Source organism: Narcine bancroftii, chromosome 3 (genome assembly GCF_036971445.1).
Source record: "Narcine bancroftii isolate sNarBan1 chromosome 3, sNarBan1.hap1, whole genome shotgun sequence".
NCBI classification, from domain to species: Eukaryota; Metazoa; Chordata; class Chondrichthyes; order Torpediniformes; family Narcinidae; genus Narcine; species Narcine bancroftii.
In genome coordinates, this window is record NC_091471.1 from 186,606,142 (window position 1) to 186,632,081 (window position 25,940).

The following is a 25,940-nucleotide window of genomic DNA, read 5'->3' on the forward strand; positions in this document are numbered from 1 at the left end:
AACTGAAAAACCTCACAAAGATAAGCGTATACAGAGCCGTTGTCATACCCACACTCCTATTCGGCTCCAAATCATGGGTCCTCTACCGGCATCACCTACGGCTCCTAGAACGCTTCCACCAGCGTTGTCTCCGCTCCATCCTCAACATCCATCGGAGCGCTTTCATCCCTAACGTCGAAGTACTCGAGATGGCAGAGGTCGACAGCATCGAGTCCACGCTGCTGAAGATCCAGCTGCGCTGGATGGGTCACGTCTCCAGAATGGAGGACCATCGCCTTCCCAAGATCGTGTTATATGGCGAGCTCTCCACTGGCCACCGTGACAGAGGTGCACCAAAGAAAAGGTACAAGGACTGCCTAAAGAAATCTCTTGGTGCCTGCCACATTGACCACCGCCAGTGGGCTGATATCGCCTCAAACCGTGCATCTTAGCGCCTCACAGTTTGGCGGGCAGCAACCTCCTTTGAAGAAGACCGCAGAGCCCACCTCACTGACAAAAGGCAAAGGAGGAAAAACCCAACACCCAACCCCAACCAACCAATTTTCCCCTGCAGCCGCTGCAACCGTGTCTGCCTGTCCCGCATCGGACTTGTCAGCCACAAACGAGCCTGCAGCTGACGTGGACTTTTACCCCCTCCATAAATCTTCGTCCGCGAAGCCAAGCCAAAGAAGAAGACATTTCTCGTACAAACCCCCAGAACCACAAAAGCAAACGTTCCCACAAGGATATTGGTTCCCCTCCAGTTTAGATACAAAAAGGAGGCATAGCAAAGGTAGCAATCATTTAAGACAAGGATAAGGACAAATATCATTTCTTAGGGTGCTGTAAATCTTTAACATTTTCTACCACAAGAGTTGTGGAAGTGCATTCATTGAATATTTTCCAAATCAAGATGGACACAATCTAAATGGGAGTCAGAAGGGATACGAAAAGAATGGGATTTAGGCCAAAATTCAATCATTCGTGACCTTATTGAATGTCAGAGCAGACCTAAGTGACGCCTGGCTTGTGTTTCTCATGTTCTTAAATTGTTCTTGTAATCTTTGAATTACCAGCAGTGCCATTCACTTTAGGAAGAGAAGGTCAATGCGGATTATTTTGTGGCTGAGAGTTGAGCATTATATTTCTTGGGCATTAAAATTAATCAACTGAAAAAACTGTAACCACACAAGGTTAATTGATTCCAAACAGGGTTGAAAATTCATCTGGACAAAGGCTTGTCCATTTCTTTGGTTCTTTTTTAAGATGTTGAACTGCTCGATGGGCACCCTTTCCACCATCCTAAAAATACACACCTCTACCAGTGATTCACCATCAAACAATCCAGCACAGTACAGGTCCTTCGGCCTTTATTGTTGTGCCAACCAATGTAAAACAACACATCGACACAACTCTTCCCACTCTCACATCACATCTTACATTCATATATCTATTCAAGAATCTTTTAAATGTTCCCATGGTATCAGCTTCCATCACCACCCCCAGCAATGTGTTCCAGACACCTCCACTCTGTTAAAAAAACACCTACTTCTGGTGTCTCCCCTAAAGAAGATGGGGAGAATCCCGGGAAATTATAAACCAATGAGTCTTTTGTCAACCAAAGCTTCTTCAAGACAGGATTTACAAGCATATGGAGAAGAATAGCCTTAGTGAATGTAGTCAGCATAGCTCTGTGAGGGGAAAGTCCTGTCTCACAAGCTTAATTGAACTTTGAAATAGAGACAAAATAAATTCATGAAGATTAGACAGTGGATGTGCTGCATATGGATTTCAGTAAATCATTTGACAAGGCTTGCCATGGTAGAATCATCAGGAAGTCATAATGCATGGGAATCAAGAATCTTGATTGCAATGATTTGGAATTGGATGGCCTACTGAAGGCAGAGGGTAATTGCGGAAGTGTATTTGGACCAGAGGTTGTGACTAGTGAAATTCAGCAGGGGTTTCTGGACACTTGCTCTTTGTAAGTTTTAAAAATGACAAAGATTGGACAGGCAGGTCAGTAAATTTGCTGATGACATGAGAGAGGGAGGTATTTTGGAAAGTGCACAAAGTTGTCATAGGTTACGATGGGACAGAGACAGGATGCAGAGGTGAGCAGAACAGGAACAGATGGAATTCAATCCAGCTAAGTGTGAAGTCGTGCACTTCAGAAGATCAAACAAGGACAGAGTATGAGATCAATGGCAGGATTCTTAATGCAGAAATACAGAGAGATCTTGGGGGTTAGATCACACAAAGTTTTGCATTCAATTCTGGTCACCTCATTATAGGTAGGATGTGAAAGCTTCAGAGAGTGTTCAGATGAGATTCATATTTACCAAAATATGGCCTGAACATGTCTTATGAGGAAAGGTTGAGTGAGCTTGGACTTTTCTCTTTGTAGCAACAGAGGATAAGCGATGACTGAATAAAGGTGTACAAGATTGAGAGACAAAGATAGGGTGGACAACCAACATCTTTTTTCCACTTCAACAAACTTGGGGTGGGGAGAGCCTGACAGCATTGTTCCTGACATATGGATGAATTTGGACCATATCATTCCTATAGAGCAGACAAATCAAAAGGTGCTGTTCTAATATGCTAGATGATACAAGGTAAGAACAGGATCATGGCTGATTTTATTGTACCAGTACCACATTCACCTGTCTGTGCAGACTATCCCTTATCAGAAACCTGTACAACTCTGCTTTAAAAATCATCAAGAACTCCCCTTCCATTGATGTTTGAGAAAGAGCTTCAAAGACTGATTTCTGAGTGAAAAGTGATAGCCAATGTCAATTTTAAAAACCTATTCCTGATTCTACTTTTTTTCCCACAATAATGATCCTTTTCATGTACACCCTGCCAAGTTTCCTCCAGATTTTAAATGTTTCAATGAAGTCCCCTCTTGCTCTGAATTCCAACAGATAAGGCCCAGTCTGCACATCCTCGCCTCATGAAACAACCTGACTATTCCTGATTTCAGTTGACTGAATCTTTGAACTACATTAATATTTTTCCTTTTTCTGGGATGACAATACTGTACCTCCAAATGTGGTCTCAACAGTGCCCCATATAACTGGAGATAAATAGCAATATTCAGGTGATACAAGAGACTGAAGGTATCAACATCTTTGAAGACCCATCCTGGGACCATCACGTTGATGCAATCATGAAGAAGGCACACAAGCAATTATACTTCATTAGGAGCTTTGATGAGATGTGGTTTGTCACTCAAGTCTTGCAAAGTTTGATAGGTGCACATTGAGATTATTCTGATTGCATTGCTGTCTGGTATGGAGGTGCCTATGCACAGGATAGGAACAGGCCACAGAGAGTTGTGAACTTGGCCAGTGCCATTATGGGCATTAGCCATCACTCCTTAAAGCTCATCTTTAAGGGGTGATGTCCCAAGAAAGTAGCTCTATCATGAAGGACCATCACCACTAGTCATCCAGAATGATAAATGTTATAGAAACAGAAGCTAAAACTATAACATATAATCAAAAAGAAATAAACAATAAGTATGGACAATACTATATGAAACCATGTAAATCAGAATTAGTAGGAGATGAAAACAAGATGGAAAAATCTTTAACAAACGTTGAACTTCCTAAACTAGGAGAGAGAAAAAAATGACTTAGATGCAATTTCACAAGAGAAGAAATAGAGAAAGCTCTGGGTACTTTACAAGCTAATAAGTCCTGGGGGAAAAGATGTCCTTAGTTCTATGGACAATTTAAAGATAGGTTGATACCTCTGTTGATGGACGTGTTAGACAAGGCAGTGGAGCCCCAAACTCTTCCCGAAACTTTCTCAAATGCTTTAATTACAGTGCTACTGAAGAAAGGTAGAGACCCATTAAAAACTTCATCATACAGACCAATATCACTTCTGAATGTAGATTATAAAAATTCTAGCAAAGGCACCAGCCAACAGACTGGGCAAGTATTTACCAAAACTAATACATCTAGATCAGGTGGTATGTGTTAAAGGAAGATGTTCTTCAAATTGTCTAGGTAGATTATTCAATATAATACACAAGGCAAAATCAAGGTTGAATCCAAACATAACTATTTATTTCGATGCAGAGAAGGCATTTGACCGATGAGAATCGTCTTTCTTATATAAAATGTTGCAAAAATTTGGTGTAGGTATAAAATTTATAAATTGGATAAAAACTCCATCATAAGACATAAGCTAAAATTATAACTAATAACCAAATGTCATTTATATTTTTCCTTGAGTAGATCAAGTAGACAGGGGTGTCCCTCATCTCCAGCATTATTCACACTAGCTATTGAACCTCTGGCAGAGATTATAAGAGATCTGGATATTAAGGGTTTCAAAGTTGACAGGAAGAACATAAAATTCGTTTATTTGATGATGATGTGCCATTATATATGTCTGACCCAGCTGTATCATTGATAAGATTACAAACAAATATTAGAAAAATATGGAAGAATATTGGAATATAACATAAATATGGACAAAAGTGAGATAATGCCATTGCAAAATTTTGATTATAAAAGATACAAAAATGTAGTAGATTTAAATGGAAGAAAGATGGAATTAAATACTTTGGAATAATGTCAGATATTAAAAAAACAGAATTTGCATAAACTTAATTTTACCTCTCCATCAGAAAAAATAGAAAAAGATTTACAGAAATGTAAGATCTGCCAATTACATTAATCAGAAGGGTAAATTGTATAAAAATTAAGGTAATGTCAAGACTACAGTATCTCTTTCATTCGTTGCCTATTGTACAAACTAAAAATCTTTAAATTATTACATAACTCTATGAGATCATTCCTATTGAATAACAAAGTACTAAGAATTGTACTGGAAAAGTCAACATGGGTCAATAAATTGGGAGGACTTCCAGATTTTAAGGATTATCTATCAGCACAAGCAAGATTTCTATCATCTTTCTTTGAAGAAAACAGTCCCCTTCGTGGATTGGAATGGGCCTGAAATCAATAAACGAGGAGACAATGAAGGACTTTATTTATAAATGAAATGTTAAGTCAATAACAAAAAAAAGGACAATCCGATATTAATACACATTATTAGAATATGGCAAGAAATAAATAAATGTATTTGGGGAAAAAGTAAATATATTACTGAGAACACCATTATGTAAAAATGTACTATTGCCTATGAATTAAGGTAACAAAATATTGAATTCATGGTATGACAAAGGAATAAGATATGTTGATGATTGCGATATGGAAGGATCTCTAATCTTTTGAAAAATTAAGAGATAATATGGAGTAGCTAATGGGACATTTTTTTGCTTTCTCCAATTAAGATCGTTCTTAAGAAGAAGATGGGGACCAAACTTGGTCCCACCTGAAATTACTGAGATGGAACGAACAATTTGGCCGGGTAACACATTAATTTATATCTAAAATATACTTTGCTCTCCAAAATGAAAATGGAATACAAGGTTTACAGAGTTTGAGAGAGAGGATGGAAGTCAGATTTAGGAATTGCAATAATGGAAAGATGCCAGTCTGATTGTGTTTGGATAGCAATGACGTCAATTATAAATGCAAGATATTATTTTCTACACTAATTATACCTCACACTACAGACATTACATAAATCAAAATTGGAAATATCGGGATGTGTTTTAGATGTGGAATAGGAATGTTTGTATTTGCTATGTGGTCGTATGTGAAGGTGAGACCTTTTTGGAAGGATATTACTGAAATATTAACAGGGATAACAGGGTGGCCTTTACAGATGACCTAGAGCTTTATCTTTTGGGTAATTTTATTGAAATAAGTAATAAACTAACTAAATTCTAAATTTCATTTGTTAAAATAGCTTTAGCTGTGGCTAAGAAATGTGTTATAAATACTTGGAAATCTGACTCCCCTCTACATATAGCACAATGGAAAACAGATTCTGTTTTCTCCCCCCCATGGGGGGGAGAAGGGAAATCACATATAATTTAAAGAACAAATATGACATATTTATAAAAATATGGCAACCATATTTGGACTATATAGGGGCCAAAATATAATTAAAAAGGTGCTTCTATTGGATGTGTCTGGTGGGGGGGGGTGACGTGATTTCAAAGAGGTGGTAGGAATATAAAAATGGAGCTCCAAGGAAAACCAAGTGAATTAGTTTTTAAAAGAGCCAAAAAGATCCTAACATTCAAGGAAAGTACGAAAGAATCAAATAAGTGCCAAAGTGATGGATAAGAAGGAAAAGACGAACGGTAAAGAAATGACTGCCTCAATACCCCACAACGATCCTGTGCCATGAGTGAAAATGGCAGTGCCTGCCTGAAACACTCAGGGGAGGAGAAGATGATGATGGAATCGCAACCCAATCCGCAACCGGACGGGCTGCTGAAATCATCCCCCGAGATCCTGAGGAAGCAGACCTAAGCAGGTGGGCAGGCCCAGAGGTAAATGTGGTCACCACAGCAGAAGAAATGATACCTGTACTACTAGGTGAGCCCCACACATGGAGGGGGAAGAGGGCCAAAGATGCCACCAGCACGGGGAATGACGGAGGAGCAAAGGAAGGCACAAGCTTTCAAGGCTCAGCACCAAAAGAACAGAGGATGAAAAGGTGCAAATAGCACCACAGGATTACCCTTACCTGTGGAGAAGGGTGAGTCCCGGGCGTAGCAGCGATGGTCTAGCGACGGCAGGGATGACTCCGATGGTGTCCTGAAGTAGCAGCGCAAATGAAATGTGCAACCTGACTTCGCAGACAGACAGGAGGAAAAAAAACAGAACAGAGAGGACAGGAAGGACTGGAATCTTTCATGAAAAACATTAAAGTGATGATAGAAACTATAATAGAGGCTTCAGAAAACAGGATAAAAAATGTTTTAAGAGATTTGTCAATGGAGCTGGGAGAAGTTAAGAAAGCTAAGGAGTATTATCAGGAAGGGTAACTACAGTAGAGGAAAGGGTGGAAAGGATGAAAGGTAACATGGAGAGATTGGAAAATAACAGGGAAACTCAGGCAAAGGAGAAAGAAAAATATGGAATAGATAAGATACACTTGAGAACCTTAGCAAAAGAAATAACAAAAATTGTAGGGGTGAAAGAGAAAATAGAAGGGAGGGATCCGATAGCATTCTTTAGGGAATGGATCCTGAAAATAATGGGGAGATAATGCGGGGGTGGGGGGGGGGGGGTGGTGCTCCAAATAGAAAAGGCTAGTCGATCTCCTCTTCCAAAGCCAGGTCTGGGACAGAATCCCTGATCTGCTCTCATCAGATTAGCCACATTCCAGGATAGGGAAAAAAATCTTATGGGAAGCAAGGGAAAGGGGCTGTGGAATATGAGAGGGGCAAAGTCCTCTTCTATCCAGATGTCACCACGATGCTCTTTAAAAAACAAAGAATTTGATTCAGTCAGGAAAATGCTAAGAAACAAGGGAATTGGGTCAACTTTACTATACCCAGCAAACCTGAAAATATTCCCAGAAGTGGAAGGGAGGAAATATTTTATTGAGGCTGGAGAGGCATTAAAATATGTTAATACTTTGTTTCCCGCCCAAAAAAAAATCCCCAAGGGAAGACTGTGAGAGAAGAAATTCTAGGCTAAAGGCTGTGTTTGCAGTTGGCTGTATATAATGTAAATACAAATGAAGCAAATATCATACTTGGTTTAACAAAAGTAAATGTCATAAAAAAAGGTGAAAAACACCTTCATTGTGAGCTCCAGAACGACTAAGAAGGTGGTGAGCATTGAAGATGGGTCTAATGGGCACGCCCCAGGATAAGAAGGGCAGTGACATCAAGAAGTTTAGAGTTGGTGACATGGGGAAAGGGAGGGTTGCGTTTTTTTGGGGGGGCAGGCGCAAGGACTATATATTACTTATTTGGGTTTTTTTTTAAACTCTGTCTTAATTTCCCAGGATTTATTTTATACATGGCCAGCAGGACCAAAAGTGCAAAAGTAAAATATTTTGAGAGAGAGATAAAAGGATGGAATCAAAGGGAAAAGAGCTGGGTCAATGGATGAAACAATCAAGTTTTTGAGGTTCAGTATTAATGGCTTAAATGAAAAAGTGAAGAGGAAGTCAGTCTTGGCACAAGTTAAAAAAATGAAGCCGGATGTGGCCTTTTTGCAGGAGAACATCAAAAATTTAAAAGAACTTGGGTGGGACAAATTATAGCATTCTCCTTTAGCTCCATGGCAAGGGGAGTAGCTATTTTAATATGGAAAAATATCCCAGTAAAGGTTAAAAGCATGGTCATAGACCCAACAGATTGATTTGTAATGGTACACTGTCAAATATATTCTGAACCCTGGACACTCATGAATATATACACCCCTAATTTTAATGATGAAAATTTATATAAAATGTCTTTTTGCAATTGGGGAAGGGTGGGAAAATGTCTTAATTGGAGGGGACTTCCATTTTTGCCTGGATCTGGTAATGGACAAATCAGCCAAGAAAGTGACAAGAACCAGGGAGGCAAAAGCAACGCTTGCCTTCATGAAAGAGTTAAATCTAGTGGATGCTTGGAGACAATGGCATCCAAGGGAGAGGGATTATTCCTTCTACTCAAAACAACACAACTCAACATCAGAATTGACTTGGCGGTTCAGCTACAGGGCAGAATTGTAGAAACTGAATACAAGGCAAGATTATTATCAGATTATTCACCTTTGACCTTAACTATTGCCATGCCAGATAAACAAGCCATGGCATATAAGTAGCACCATAACCTTCAGCTATTGAAAAAAACAGAGTTTTGCTGCTATGTTAGAGCTCAAATAGAAATGTTTTGCAAAACAAACTATGCCTCTACTGCCAATAAATTTCTGCTGTGGGATACATTGAAAGCTTATCTGAGAGGACAAATAATTGGATATACTAGAAGAATTAAAAGAGAGCACATGAGGGAAGTCGATGAATTGGAACAAGAGATAACTCAATTGGAAAAGGACGACCAAATATCAGGCTCTGAGGGTAAGTACAGAACACTAATAAATGAAAAGTTCAAGTACACCATTTTGCAAACATACAAAATGGAAAAAAAAACAATATTAAGATCTAAGCCAAGGTACTATGAGCTAGGGGAAAGAGCCCACAAGGTACTGTCCTGACAACCGAGGGCTGAGGAAACCGCAAGGACAATCAATGCAATCGAAACAGGGCCATACAGGATCTCTTATAAACCGAAGAAATGTTTAGGCAGTTCTATATGCAATTATATAAATCTGAATTGAAGGGGAATTTTGCCAAAATGGAGCAATTCATGTCCAACTTGGAATTGTCAAATTTAGAATCTGAGGAGTGGGAAGAATTAGATACTCCCTTCTCAGATGAAGAAATAGTAAAAACATTGAGCTCACTGCAGACTAACAGGTCTCCAGAGGAGGATGGGTTCCCTCCTCAGTTTTATTTAGAATTCAAGGACCTATTATGCCTCTATTTATGGATGTGGTGGAACAGGCGGCTGAGTCCCATACCCTCCTGGAGTGTTTTTCGATGGCAATAATTACCGTAATTCCTAAAAAAAAAGGATAGGGATCCACTAAAGCCATCCTCTTACAGATGAATCTCACTTTTAAATACGGATTATAAAATAATAGCTAAAGCTTTGGCAAATAGATTGGCTTGGTATCTACCAAAATTAATAAATCCTGATCAGGTGGGGTTTGTGCAGAAAAGACAATTGGCAGACAATATTAGTAGGCTACTTAATATAATACACCTGGCCCAGTCAAGGGCAGATCCAAGTACAGCCACGTCACTCGATGCTGAGAAAACCTTTGATCGACTGGAGTGGGATTTTTTTGGTGAAAGTGCTGGAAAAATTTGGATTTGAACATTCATTCATAAATTGGGTTAAGCATTCTACCACAAATTCAAGGCCAAAGTTGTCACTAATGGACAGACCACTCCAGCCTTCCCACTGACCAGATCTAGTAGACAGGGTTGTCAGCTATACCTTGCTCTATTCATATTGGCTATTGAACTGTCAGTGGAAGCCATTCGCTTGGATCCAGGCATCAAAGGGTTTAGAGTGGGCCAGGAAGAAAACAAAATAAATTTGTTTGCAGTTGATGTTTTGATATATTTGACAGAGCCAGCAAGGTCCTGACCAGGTTGTGGACTATACTGGAGGACTATGGCAAAATCTCAGGATATAAAATCAATTATGATTAGAATGAAATAATGCCGCTAACAAAAGGGGAGAATGAGAAATACCAATGGGAGAGTAAATTTAAATGCCTACAAAAGGGGATGAAGTATTTGGGAATATGAATAGATAAGAATTTACAAAATTTATATAAATTTAATGATCTTCCCCTACTGAGAAATAATGGACCTACACAGGTGGACGCACCTGTCTATCACATTGATAGGCAGGGTTAACTGCTTTAAAATGAACGTGATGCCAAGGCTACAATACCTCTTTCGATCTTTGCCCATACCGCTGTCCCAGAGTTTTTTCAAAACACTTAGCAGATGTGTCAGACAATTCCTGTGGAAGAATTAAGTAACTGTAGTCTTCATGGAGAAAGTGACTTGGGACTATAGCCTGGGAGGAAGGAGGCTCCTGGACTTTAAAAAATATTATTCGGCAGCGAAGGCAAGGTTTATCGCCTCGTTCTTTGAAGGGGATGATTTACCCTCCTGGACACAAATTGGTCTACACATAGTGAGGGAGGAGGTAGCAGGAGAAATTATTTACAAATGAGATACCAAATGAATAATGCAAAAAAAACACAACCCGATAGTAAAGCATATAATCTAAACATTGCAAAAAATAAACCAGATTATTAGGTTAAAAGTCGAGTTGTCTCCTCAAATGCCCCTAACCCAGAACAAATTAATCCCTATGACTATGGGTAACACGATCTTGGACACCTGGTGCCAGTAAGGGATCAGGTGTATTGAGGACTGTTATGAAAAGGGGAAGCTTGTGTCATTCGAGCAATTAAAAAACAAATTTGACAAATCAAACAAGACCTTCTTCTGCTACCTTTGTGAGGAACAAATTAGGTCCGTCTCTGGCCCTCCCGCTGTGCAGTGACATGGAGGCTCTAATTCAAAGGGGGAAATCACACACAAATTCATTTCAGCTACCTATCTCCTGTTCCAAATCGAGAACCTGACACAGGGTCTCCATAAAGCAAAGCAAGATGGGAGTCAAATCTTGGAACCACAATTCCTGAGCCATGCTGGTCTGACTTCTGCCGGGACAGCATGAAGACAGTTATTAATGCTAGAAATAGGCTGGTGCAATACAATTTTTTGCACCAGCTATACCTTATGCCACAAAAATTGCATAAGGTTGTGCTTTAGTTGTGGCATAGAGGCAGGAACTTTTGTGCATTCATTGTGGCTATGCCCCAAGGTGAGACCCTTCTGGGTAGAATTAGGGAACATTTTGAAAAAGATTACAGGGGTGGAGTATCCTCAGGTTCCAGACCTGTTCCTGTTGGCGGATATTATGGACACGAGTCCAAGATTGTCCAAACACCAAATTCAATTTGTGATGGTCACCTTGGCAGTGGCCAGGAAATGCATAATGATTACCTGGAAATCCAACTCTCAGCTAAGCACAGCAAGATGGAACACTGAGATGCAGAGCTGAAAAGCAGGTGTGATTCGCCTTCCCAGGGTCTTTCTCAATAGGCATACAGCAATTAACTGGATCACACAGGCCTGAAATACTGAGAACGAGAAGAGAATTTGGAAGTCCCGGTGGCTACACCCCACCCCCCCAGCTTTTTTCCCTCGTGCATTTATATTGTTATTTTTAATAATTGATTTTTATGCTTTTACCTGGGCTGCAATGCGAGGGATAGTGAAGAATTTTTGATGGGGGGGGGCAGGGGGAAGGAAAAAGAGAGGACTTGGCAAATAATGACCTGCAAAAGGGGAGGATTGTTTCCCTGTAATATCTGGCTAATACAAGTCTGTAAAATTATAAATAAAATTTTGAAAAAAAAGTGCTACTATTATAAAAATATAAGTGACCTTCCCAATAAAGATTTTCTTTTTTTTTTAAATCCAACTGTAAGCCCTGACGATTTTTGGATTAAAACTGTGAAGGGGGTGGAAAATGTGTTTTGTTTTGTAAGAAAAAGATTTTTTATACACACCCACATATATATTGAAATATATTGAAAATGGAAAATTTTGATATGTATATTTATTAAAAGAAATATTCAAAAAGGACCATGCCCTTTTTTTTACCGTGACCATCAGGAAGAAGATACAGGAGCCAGAAGAAGAATACCTAACATTATAAAAACAGTTTATTCCCCTCTGCTATCAGATTTCTGAATGGAAAATGAACTTATGGACATGACCTAATTTTTTCTTTTTTTTTGCCTGAATTTTTTTTTAAACTTTGTATTTATAGAATTGTAATTTATATAGTAATTTTGTACCTTGTTCTGCGCAATTGTTCTGCCGCAAAATAACACATTTTGTGACACATGTTCATGACAATAAACCTGATTCTGAACTCAGTGCTCAAGGTATCTATGGTCACAGAGGGAGGTTGAGGCCTTGCATCAGGACTGGACAGAAGCAATCTATTAGCTTTTGTAACATTCTTTATATCCGTAGAGCAGCCTTTGGTGAATCAAGTACGAGGATACTTAGATCCCCCTGCATCTCAGAAGTTTGGAATCTCTTACCATTTAGATAGCGTGCTTCATTTTTATTTTTCCCTCACAATACACAACATGCCACAACTTTCGACGGACAATGTCTGTAAGTTCATTAACTTAATGCATGCAGTACAAGGAAATAAGACTCCAACAGTGGCTGTTGCTTTAGACGCAGAGAAAGCCTTTGACAGGGTAGAATGGAATTATTTATTCAAAGTATTACAGAGGTTCAACCTACCAGAGAAATATATTAATTGGATTAAAGCATTATATAAGGGTCCAATGGCGAAGGTGACAGTAAATGAATATATATCGAATCAATTTAAATTAAGCAGGTCAACTTGGCAGGGATGTCCACTATCTCCCTCACTGTTCGCTTTTGCAATAGAACCATTGGCAGAACTGATAAGAACAGAAAATAAAATAAAAGGGATACAAATAAAAGAGAAGGAATATAAAATCAGTCTATTTGCAGATGACATCATAGAACCAGAACTATGAATAAAAGAATTACATAAGAAATTGAAGAAATATGGAGAAATATCAGGGTACAAGATCAACACAAATAAAAGTGAAGCAATGCCAATGAATAATGCAAATTTCACAAAGTTTAAAAAAGAATCACCATTTAAATGGCAAACACAAGCAATCCGATACCTAGGTATTAGACTAGATAATAATCGAGGCCATCTATACAAATTAAATTATCACCCATTAATGAAGAAATTACAAGATGACTGAGAACATTGGAAAGATTTACCACTAACACTGATAGGAAAGGTAAATTGTATTAAAATGAACATCTTCCCAAGGATACAATACCTATTTCAATCGTTACCAATTCCCTTAACAGAGAAATTCTTCAATGAGATAAAGAAAATAATAAGGAAATTCTTATGGAAAGGGGGGGAAACTGAGGATAGCGCTAGATAAATTAACAGAATGGTACAAACAAGGTGGTTTGCAGCTACCAAACTTTATTATAGAGCAGCACAATTAAGATAGCTATCAGATTTTTATCAAACTAGGGAAAAACCAGATTGGACCAGGATAGAGCTAGATAAAATAGGGGAGAAGATACCAGTAAATATACTTTATAAGTGGGATGAAAAACTGGTGCAATATAGAAGTTCACCAGTACTGCACCATCTGCTCAACATTTGGAAGAAGATTCACGTAGAAGGGAAAAAAACAAATTACCAACTACCAAAATTATTATTGACGCAAAATCAACTAATCCCTTTCACAATAGATAACCTTTCCTTTAGAGAATGAAAGAGAAAAGGGATTATAAGAATAGAAAATTGCTTTTTGGGAAATAATTTATTATCATTTGAACAAATGAAGTACAAATATGGTATAACTCACGGTACAATGTTTGCATACCACCAACTGAAAACCTACTTGAAGGACAAACTGGGAAGCAGACTAAGGATACCAGAAGGAAGCAGCTTTGAATATGTGATTACAGACACAATGATAATTAAAAGATTTATAACAAACATGTAGATCAAGCTGCAAGAGAAAGAAAATGATGAAATAAGCTATAAACCGAAACAAAAGTGGGAACAAGATCTAAACATAAAGATAAAAAATGAAATATGGGAAAAGCTATGCTCTGGAACTATGAGAAATATAATAAACACGAAGTTACGCATGATACAATATAATTGGTTACACAGGCTATATATTATGCCCCAAAAGTTAAATAAATGGGATCCAACATTATCAGATAGATGTTTTCGCTGTAAGAAGGAAACGGGAACAACAGTACATGCAATTTGGGCATGTGAGAAAGTGAAAAAGTTTTGTGAAGATCTAAATCAGATATTAAATAAAATCACAAAAAATCCAGAGATCTTTCTTCTCAGTAATATTCTAAGTAAAGAATTAGGCCTCAAACTGGATGAAGCACAAAAAAGATTTATTATGATAGCCTTAGTGGTAGCAAAAAAATTTATAATGTCAACTTGGAAATCAGAAGAGAGCCTGAGAGTACAGCAATGGTACATGGAAATGAATAAATGTATTCCATTGGAAAAAATAACATATAATTTAAAAAATAAAGTCACATTATTTGAACAAATTTGGGAACCATACATGGAACATAACAGAGAGGGCCTACCGCAGACCTCCACCCCCTAAAACGATAGAATGAGAAGACGAAATGAACTGACCCAGTGTGTAAAAGTAGATGACACAATTTTCTTGCTTATTTTCATTGTGTGATGACATTGTTTAATGGGTTTATTGTAATATGTTGAACGTTTAATGGGTTTGGAGAGGGGTGGGAAGGAGGGAGGGAAGGGGGAAAATGGGGAGAAAATTACACTGTGTAATTACACTGTGTATTCAAGAGGGAAATGTTTGTGTGTATTTTGGTTAATATGGTTCAAAGTGTGAAAAATAATTTAAAAAAAACATGCCACAGCTTTGTCTGAACATAGAAAAATATTACAGCACAGTGCAGGCCCTTCAGCCCATGGTGATGTGCTGACCCTTAGAAACAAACTCAACAAACTAAATATTCCCCACCTTGTACCCGTAACCCTCCATTTTTCTAGGATCCATATGCCTGTCTTACAGTGTTTTAAATGTCTCTATTATACCAGCCAAACGAGATGTGCTCCACACCAGGGTCATGCCCAGCGCGGAATGCCACACTGACCACCGGCTGGTTCGCTGCAAGCTCAACCTTCACTTCAAGCCAAAGCCCAGAAACAGTAAAGCCCCCAGAAAGAGGTTCAATGTTGGAAACCTGCAGTCAGACGAAGTGAGAGGAAACCGCTCAGTCCAAGATTCCGCCCTGCTCCAGCTCCCTCAACAGCCCCTAAGGCTAGAGCTAGATGAGGTCATCACCCGGCATGAGACATATAAGGCAATTGAACAACTGAAAAGTGGCAAAGCAGCAGGTATGGATGGAATCCCCCCCAGAGGTCTGGAAGGCTGGCGGCAAAACTCTGCATGTCAAACTGCATGAGATTTTCAAGCTTTGTTGGGACCAAGGAAAACTGTCTCAGGACCTTCGTGATGCCATCATCATCACCCTGTACAAAAACAAAGGCGAGAAATCTGACTGCTCAAACTACAGTGGAATCACGCTGCTCTCCATTGCAGGCAAAATCTCCGCTAGGATTCTCCTAAATAGATTAATACCTAGTGTCGCGGAGAATATTCTCCCAGAATCACAGTGCGGCTTTCGTGCAAACAGAGGAACTACTGACATGGTCTTTGCCCTCAGACAGCTCCAAGAAAAGTGCAGAGAACAAAACAAAGGACTCTACATCACCTTTGTTGACCTCACCAAAGCCTTCGACACCGTGAGCAGGAAAGGGCTTTGGCAAAACTAGAGTGCATCGGATGCCCACCAAAGTTCCTCAACATGGTTATCCAACTGCACGAAAACCAACAAGGTCGGGTCAGATACAGCAATGAGCCCTCTGAACCCTTCTCCATTAACATTGGCGTGAAGCAAGGCTGTGTTCTCGCACCAACCCTCTTTTCAATCTTCTTCAGCCATGAAAGACCTCAACAATGAAGACGCTGTTTACATCCGGTACCGCACGGATGGCAGTCTCTTCAATCTGAGGAGCCTGCAAGCTCACACCAAGACACAAGAGAAACTTGTCCGTGAACTACTCTTTGCAGACGATGCCGCGTTAGTTGCCCATTCAGAGCCAGCTCTTCAGCGCTTGACGTCCTGTTTTGCGGAGACTGCCAAAATGTTTGGCCTGGAAGTCAGCCTGAAGAAAACGGAGGTCCTCCATCAGCCAGCTCCCCACCTTGACTACCAGCCCCCCAACATCTCCATCGGGCACACAAAACTCAAAACAGTCAACCAGTTTACCTATCTCGGTTGCACCATTTCATCGGATGCAAGGATCGACAACGAGATAGACAACAGACTCGCCAAGGCAAATAGCGCCTTTGGAAGACTACACAAAAGAGTCTGGAAAAACAACCAACTGAAAAACCTCACAAAGATTAGCGTATACAGAGCCGTTGTCATTCCCACACTCCTGTTCGGCTCCGAATCATGGGTCCTCTACCGGCATCACCTACGGCTCCTAGAACGCTTCCACCAGCGTTGTCTCCGCTCCATCCTCAACATTCATTGGAGCGACTTCATCTCCAACATTGAAGTACTCGAGATGGCAGAGGCCGACAGCATCGAATCCACGCTGCTGAAGATCCAACTGCGCTGGGTAGGTCACGTCTCCAGAATGGAGGACCATCGCCTTCCCAAGATCGTGTTATATGGTGAGCTCGCCACTGGCCACCGTGACAGAGGTGCACCAAAGAGAGGTACAAGGACTGCCTAAAGAAATCTCTTGGTGCCTGCCATATTGACCACCGCCAGTGGGCTGATATCGCCTCAAACCGTACATCTTGGCGCCTCACAGTTCGGCGGGCAGCAACCTCCTTTGAAGAAGACCGCAGAGCCCACCTCACTGACAAAAGACAAAGGAGGAAAAACCCAACACCCAACCCCAACCAACCAATTTTCCCCTGCAACCGCTGCAACCGTGTCTGCCTGTCCCGCATTGGACTTGTCAGCCACAGACGAGCCTGCAGCTGACGTGGACATTTACCCCCTCCATAAATCTTCGTCCGCGAAGCCAAGCCAAAGAAGATTATACCAGCCACCACCACCCCTGGCAATGCATTCGAAGCGCCTACTACTCTGCACAAAAAACTTACCCCTGATGTCTCCCCTAAACTTTCCACCCCGCAACTTGTAGAGATATACTCTGGTGTTTGCAATTCTCATCCCTGAATAAAAGGTGCTGGCTGTCCACCTTATCTATGCCTCTCATAATCTTGTAGACCTCTAATGAAGTCACTTTTCATACTTTGTCGCTCCCAAGAAAAAAAAAACCCTTAGCTCTATTAACTTTGCCTCCGAAGATAATTTCTCCAACTTGGGCATTAACCTCATAAACCTCCTCTGCACCCTCTCCATAACATCCTTCCTGCAATGAGGCAACCAGAACTGAACACAAGAAACATTTTGCAATTATTCATCTCATAACATCAGCAAATTCAGCAATGCCTTCACCCAAGTTAACAATACAAAGTATAAGATGTCAAGTCCCCACAGCTAATCTCTGTGAAACACTACTCATTTCATCTTTATCACCAGAAAAAAAAATAAACATTTATGCTGACTCAATTTCCACAAATACCAATGTTACCTCAAACTCTGCGCGCCATATTTTCTGCAATGTTTTGATGCCAAACTTGTGTCACATTCCTTTTGGAATTTGATTTTTTTTAAATTTTCTCATTGGGAACTGCAAGAGTGGGACTTTGAAATGGCAAGAACAGCATTAAAAAGCACCAGGAAAAGTAGGGGTTTGTTAAAATTTCTGCATTGGCTAATTAGCCGTAGCCAATAAAGGGAAAAGGAGCTGAAGAGGAGAGACCACCACTGTTGGAGTGGCCACTGTAGTACTTTGAGACTTCGGCTCGAGAGGTTACGGCGAGCAGAGACAGTGGTGCAGGAGATGCGGTAAGAACAATCATACCGAAGAACAAAAGGATTCACCAAAAAGCCAGTTAAGGGCAGGATTTTCTTATTTCTTTTCTCTATTCATAACAGTGGGAATGGCAGTCAGGACAGGGACATGCCCTTCTTGGAGAATGTGGAATGTCAGGGAAGCCAGCAGTATCGTTGACAATTTAATCTGCGATAAATGCATCCAACTATAGCTCCTTACAAACTGTGTTAGGGAATAGGAGTTACAGGGATGAAATCACACCTAGGAGGAAGGTAGCTGGGTGACAGTCAGGAAAGGGAAAGGGAACAAGCAGTCAGTACAGGGTACTCCTCAGGCCATTCCCTTTAATATGTGTACTATTTTGGATACTGTTGAGGCGGACGATCTTCGAAGGACAAGCTACAGTGGTCAGGTCTCTGGCACAGAGTCTGGTCTGGTGGGTCAGAAGGGAATGAAGAAGAAGAGATGACTGCACCAATAGAGGATTCAGTAATATGGGAAAGAGATAAAAGGCTCTGTGGAAGAGTTTGAGAATCTTGGATGGTATTTTGTGGCCCAGGTGCCAAGGTCCAGAATATCTCAATTTCAAATCACTCTCAAAAGGGAGTGTAAGCAGCTTGATGTCGTGGACCAATGACATGGGTAGGAATGGTGACGAGGTCCTGGAAAGAGTATTTGTGGAGTTGGGTGCAAAGTTGGACAGGACCTCCAGAGTTGTGATTTCAGGATTGCCACCCGAAAGACATGTCAATGAGTTTAGAAATGGGAGGATAATGCAGCTTTATATGTGGCTAAAGTGGGGTAGGCTTCAGATTTCTGGATCATTGGGCTCTCTTCCTGGGAAGGTGGGATCTGTACCAGCAGGATAGTTTGCATCTGAACTGGAGGAGGACCAATCTTTGCAGGAAAGTTTGTGAGTGCTGTTCCAGGGGGTTTAAACTAGATTTGCAGGGGAATGGGGACCAGAGTGTAAGAACAGATTGTGGAGTGGAGGAGGGAAAAGATGGTGTTAAGACTGCATATAGAAATAATCTTCTCAGGTGTCTCTATTTTGATGCAAGGACTATCGGAAAGGCAGACGAGTTTAGAGTGTGGATTGGCAGGTGGAACTATGATATTGTGAGCATTAGTGAAACTTGGTTGGAGGAGGTGCAGGACTGGCAACTTAATGTCCCAGAGGGATAAAAGGGGGAGTGGTATTGCTCATCAGGGGAAATATCACAGCTATTCTCATATAGTTCATCCACTGAAGCTATATGGGTGAAGTTGAGGAACAGGAAAGGTATGACGACCCAATAGACAGCGAGAATTGGAGAAGCAAATCTGCAGATAGCTAGCAAACAGCTGCAGGAACAAAGTTGTGATATTAGTGATTTTAACTTTCTACATAATGACTGGGACTTGCATACTGTAAAAGGGCTGGATGCTTAAGAGTTTGTTAAATTTGTTCTGGAAAGCTTTCTAAATCAATATATTGAGTTACCAAATAATGAGTGCAATTCAAGATTTCCTATTCCTGAACAAGACAGGACAGGTGATGGGTATGTGCAGGAGAACTTTTTGGGTCCAGTAATCAGAATGCCATTAATTTCAAGATAATTATGAATTAAGATTAGATATGGTCCTCAGATTGAGATTCTAAATTTGAGAAAGGCCAATTTTGAGGAAATGGAAACGAGCTAGATAAGATGTTTTCTGGCAAGGATGTGCTCAGTAAGTATTTTTGAGAGTACAGAGTTTATATGCTTCTATCAGAATTAAAGGCAAAGTTAACAGGCATGGTTTTTTGAAAAATATTGGAATCTGGCTTAGAAGAAGAGTGATGTGGAGCAGAAATAGCCAACAAAGAGCAATGAGGTACTTTGAGGAGTATAAAAATGCAAGAAAAAACAAAAGAAATCAGGAGGGCTAAAAGACACAAGGTTGCTTTGACAGAAGATGAAGAAAAAAATCACAAGGGCTTCAACAGGTACATTAAGAGTAAAAGGATAGTAAGAGACAAAATTGGTTCTCTTGAAGATTGGGGTAATTGGCTATGTCTGGAGTCAAAAGAGGTGTGGGAGATCTTAAATGTTTTTTGTTGCATTTATATTTACTCAGGAAACTGGTACAGAGTCCAAGAAGTAAGGAAAACAAGTAGTGAGGTAATGGAACCTATACAGATTAAAGAGGAGGAGGTGATTGCTGTCCTCAACCAAATGAGGGTGAATAAATCCCCAGGTCCTGACAAGGTATTCCCTCAGACATTGAGGGAGGTTAATGTAGAAATTACAGGGAACCTGGCAGATATATTTAAAACAGTGTTTCTTTTCCTTTCCACTCACATACCATTTTAAGTATTCTCGATGCCATAGGTGCTCTGTGATTTGTAAGGGATTACTTAAAGTGGTATGTGAGTGGAAAGAAAAAGGTTGAGAACCTTTAAAATGTCCTTAGCCACAGGTGAGGTGTTGGAGGATTAGAGAGCAGCCCACAAAATTATAGGCTGGTGAGCCTGATGTCAATGGTAGGTAAGTTAGAACACAAGACATAGGAACAGAAATAGGTTATTCAGCCCATGGAGTCTGCCCCACCAAGTAATCATGATCTGATCTTTTTTCCCCATTCAACCCCACTGCCCAGCCTTTTCCCCATAATCTTTGATCTCCTGGCTAATCAGGAACCTATTAATTAATCTCTGCTTTAAATACACCCAATGTCCTGGCCTCCACAACTGCTTGTGACAACAAATTCCATAGATTAACCATCCTCTGCAAAATAAATTCCTCTTCATCTCTTTTCTCAGTGGATGCTCTTCCATCCTGAAGTTGTAGCCTTTTGTCCAAAACTCTCCCACCATGGGAAACAACCTTTCTACATCTACTTCGTTTGTGCCTTTCAACATTCAAAATGTCTCAATGAGATTCTCCCCTTTGTTCTCCTAAATTCCAAAGAGTGCAGGTCAAGAGCCATCAAACATTCCTCAAATGATAACCCTTTCATTCCTGGAATCATCCTTGTGAATGTCCTCTGAACTCTCTCTAATATCATCATATCCTTTCTGCTCATAACACTCTGAAGTTTCACCAGTGTTTTATAAAGCATTAACAGCACATCTCTGCTCTTATGAGATCCCCCCTCCCCATTCTCTTAAATTCCAACGAGTACTGGCTAAGAGCTATCAAACATGCTCCTCATAGGATAACCCTTTAATTCCAAGAATCAATCCTTATGAACCTCCTGAACTCTCTCAACATCAGCACATTGTTTCTTAAATGAGTAGCCCAAAACTTTCACCCCTCTGCTGCTTTGCTAGCTGTCCTGCAGATGGCAGATGAAATTTAATGTAAACAGGTGGAAGGTGTTTCATTTTGAAAGGACAAACCAAGATAGGACATGCATGGTAAATGATAGGGCACTGAGGAGTGCAGTAGAACAAAGATCTGGGAATAGAGATACACAATTCCCTGAAAGTGGTGTCAAGGTAGATAGGTTTTTAAAGAGACCTTTTGGCACATTGGCCTTCATAAATCTAAATTTTGAGTATAGCAGTTGGGATGTTATAATAAAATTGGAAAGGACATTGGTAAAGCCAAATTTGGAGTATTGAGTATAGATTTTGGTCACCTAACACAGGAAAAGATATCCAGAGTGAAGAGAAGATTTACTGGGATATAGCAGGTACTTGAGGAACAGGGAGTTACAGGGAAAGGTTAAAGTGGTTAGTACTTCATTCCCTGAAGTTAAGAATAATGAGGAGATTTGACAGAGGTATACATAATTATGAGGGGTATAAATAGAGTAGGCTTTTTCCATTGAGGTTAGATGAGACACAAACCATATGACATGGGTTAAGGATGAAAGGGATAAAGTTTAAGGGGTACATTAGGGGAATTAGTTCAGAGTAGTGAGAGTGTGCAATGAGCTACCAACTGAAGTGGTGAATGCACTTAACATTTAAGAAAAACTTGGACTGATACATAGAGGGAGGGGTACGTAGTACGTAGGGTTATGGACTGGATGCAGGTCATTGGGATTAGTCAGAATATTCGTTTGGTACAGACTAGAATAGCCTGTTTCTGTGCTGTCATGTTCTATGGTTCCACTAAATTAGATCCACTAGCTCCTGGTTATCCTTGTTTTAAAGAATTCCTATAAAGGGTTCAAATATGGTATCCATTTCACAAACTACATTCATTTTGCTAATGACTTGAATTTGTCTCAATACCTGGCAGCCATGTCTTCAATATTACCTTTCAATATTTCCCTTGTGACACATGTTAAGAAATTGGCATTTTGTTTCCTGCTTTCAGTCTCCCCTTCTTTCTGAATGTTACATTTCCCATTTTTCAAAATTTTATACCTTTTCATTCAGGAGGTGGTCTTATCTGGAATGAGCTGCCAAAGGAAGGTACAGAATCAGGTACAATTTCAATGTTCAAAACACATTTGGACAGATTTATCTATATTGAAAGGCTTTGAAGAATATTAACCACATGCAGGCAAATGGTTCGAGCCCAGAATGCCAACATGGTTGAGCATTAATTTTATCTATGCCCCTCATGATCTTATAAACCTCCATATCATCACCCCCCTCATCCTCCTATGCTCAAGGGAATAAAGACCATGTCTATCCAACCTCTCCCTACCCAGCAACATCCTCTTGAATATCCTCTGCTCCCTTTCCAACTTGATTTCCTACCTACAGCTGGGCGAGATCCCAAAATTTGTACAGGATAGCCATTTAATGTAGGCCAATATGCCAAATACGTTGTTCATCACCATGTGCAGCGGAGCTGCCACTTTCAAGGAACTCTGCACCTGTACCCCCAGGGTCTTTCTGTTCCACAACCCTCTCAGGAAGGCACTATATAAAATCCCTGTCCTGGTTTGACTTCACCTCCCATTTGTCAGTTGCTTTCCATTTGCCACTTCATTGCCCACCTTCACAATTGATCTAGATCCTTCTGTAAACTTAGATATCCTTCTTCACTCTCCGAAGCACGACTAATTTTGAAGTAGTCTGCAAATTTACTGAGAGAAGAGGCTGCAAGGATGCTGCCCCGAGTTTAGAGGGTATGAGTTATGGGGAGAGATAGAACAAACTTAGGTTGCTTTCTCTTGGCTGAGGGGAGACCTGAATGAGGTGCATAAAATCATGTGCACTGATAGGGAGGATAGCCAGAATATTTTCCCCAGGGCAAAAATGTCACACATTTTAAGGTGAGGGAAAGGAAACACAAGAGAGATGTGCAGGACAGATATTTTACAGAGTGGCGGGGGACCTGAATGAGCTGCCGGGAATAGTGGTGGAATCAGATGCAATGGTAGTATTTGCTGCTTGATGGACATGAACATAAAGGGAATTAAAGGACCATAGTTGGATTTGGACCGTGTTCAGCAAAAACACATGGGCCAAAAGGCCTGTTTCTGTGCTGTACTGACCCTTCTATGTTCAATTTAACAACCCACCTTTGACATTCAGAAACTTAAAGGGTAACAGATAGTGTAACTATTATGGCACCAAAGACCCAGGATTGAATCTGGAGCTGACTGTAAGGAGTTTGTACATTCTCCCAGTATCTGCGTGGGTTTCCTCTGGATGCTCCGCTTTCCTCCCATGCTCAAAAGACTTATGCGATTTGCAGGTTAATTGGTCACATGGGTGTATTTGGGCAGCATAGACTTGTGGGAAAGTTACTGTTCTGTATCTCTATATTAAAAAAAATTGTATATGTTCTTCTGCAGAGTGCAGCTTCACCAAAACTCCAGTCCTAGAGTTTTACAGCATGGATATTGGCCCTTCGGGCCAACAGGTTCATCCCAACCAAGCTGTCTACCCAAGCTCGTCCTATTTGCCTGATTCAGCCATCATATCTTTAAACCTTCTCTCACCACGTACCTGCCTGGTACATAACCTTTAAATGTTGTCATTGTAGCCACCTCTACCATTTCTTGGCAACTCATTCTGTGTGAAGGCGACGACCCTTGGGTTCTTTTTAAATCTTTCCCCTCTCACCTTAAATCTATGCTCTTAAGTTTTAGATTTTCCAACCCTGAGGAAAATACTATGATTATTTCCCTTTTTTTAAATCTCTGCACATCATGATTTTATATACATCCACAAAGTCTTCCCTCAGCCTCTGTACCAAGTTTCTTCCAGCCTCTCCTTATAATTAAAGCCAGACAGTCCAGGTAACATTCTTGGGAATCCTTTTTTTTTTAAATTTAAACATAATAGCATAGTAACAGCCCCTTTTGACCCATGAGTCCATGCCACCCAATTGACCTACAACCCTGGTACAACCCCGGGGTAAACCCACGCAGACACAGGGAGAACATACAAACTCCTTGAAGTGTGGAATTCAAACCCCTGATTGCTGTCGCTGTAACTGTTACACTAACCGTGCCACTTTCCTGCTTAATGAAAGCTTTCATATGGTTAAGTGATTATAACTGTGCACTCATCTCCAAGTGCAGTTCGACCAACATCTTGGTCAGCTGTAAAATGACATCACTTCTGCAGTGCTCAGTTCCCTGACGATTGAAGGTTTGTGCTAGATGTCCTTTACACCTTTGTATATTAATGCCACCACTATCAGGAACTATGAGCTTCTGCTTTAAGTTCCAGGAGTTAACATATCCAATGGCATGTCCTGGTCCACTCATATTGACATGATGGCCAAGAAAGCGCACTAAAGCGTCAAGTTCATCAGAAGCCTGAGGACATTTTGTATGTTGCACGTGATCCTCAATTTGTATTGATACACCATTGAAAGTATTCTGTCAGGATGCTTCATATGTGGCCCACTTACCACACAAACACCCCTTCCCAACATCGACTCCATCTGAACCTCTGACTGCCTTGGGAAAGCAGCAAGCATACTAAAAGATTAATTTCACCCTAGCCACACTCTCTTCACCCTCTTTCTGCCCCACCCTAGTCAGGAAGATGATTCAGAAACATGTAAACATACACCATCAGATTCAAGGAGTTTTTTTAAAACTGTTGTTATCCTGAATGAACTCAATGCTAACACAATTATGTTGCCTTTGATCTGTACCAACTGATCTCATTCCATGCAACTCTAGCCCAAGTTAAATCCCATTTTATATTCCTTGACCCAATTTCCCAGTTCATCAGGATCCTGCTGTAACCTCAGATAAGATAGAATATAGGACAGAGAACATTACTTCACTGTACTGGCTCTTCAGCCAACAATATGTCATACATTGGAAACCATCTCTACAACAATCTAATTTTTCCCTACCTCACATCTTTAACCCTATTTTCTTACATCCATGTGCCTATCTAAGTCTTTTAAATGATCCTATTATACCAGCCTCCATCACCAACCCCAGCAAAACATTCCAGGCCCCCATCACTGTGTTATGAAACATCTTCCCCAAACTTTCCTCCACTCAACTTAAACAGGTGTCTTCTGATCATTGCTATTGTTGCCCCAAAAGGGTGCTGTCTATGCACCCGAGTGAAGGGTCTCATAAACATCTATACCTCTAAGTCACTCCAAAGAGACAAGGTCCAGCTCTGTCGACCTTCCTTCATATGACATATTTTCCAAGTCAGGTAATATCATGGTAAATCTCCCCTGCACTCTCTCCAAGCATCTACATCCTTCCCATAATGAGGTGACCAGAACCAAATGCAAACTCCAGGTGTGGTCTGATGAGAGCTTTATAGAGCTGCAACATTACATCACGGCTCTTGAATTCAATCCCCCAAGAACGCTCATATGACTTCTTAACCACCCTACCAATTTGCATGGGAACATTGAAGGATCTATAGATCTGGACACCAAAATCTCTGTTCCTCCACACTGTCCACAAGACCACA

The 25,940-nt window shown here is 40.4% G+C and overlaps 1 protein-coding gene across 18 annotated transcripts in view; it reads right to left on the reverse strand.

Annotated features, from left to right (window-relative positions):
• Nucleotides 1-25,940, reverse strand: part of LOC138757936 (polycomb group RING finger protein 3) — a 167,780-nt gene that overhangs the window by 120,861 nt on the left and 20,979 nt on the right. For 4 of the 18 annotated variants that reach the window (XM_069926116.1, XM_069926113.1, XM_069926115.1 and 1 more), the window contains exon 2: nt 22,339-22,483. The exons of 8 other annotated variants lie outside the window; for them this stretch is intronic. The gene's annotated coding sequence lies outside the window, so the exon portion shown is untranslated. Of the gene's footprint in view, nt 1-3,739; nt 3,799-6,606; nt 6,624-10,390; nt 10,412-11,520; nt 11,658-22,338; nt 22,484-25,940 lie in introns of those variants that run through there. 6 more of the 18 variants (XM_069926109.1, XM_069926104.1, XM_069926108.1 and 3 more) reach the window with 5 other exon arrangements.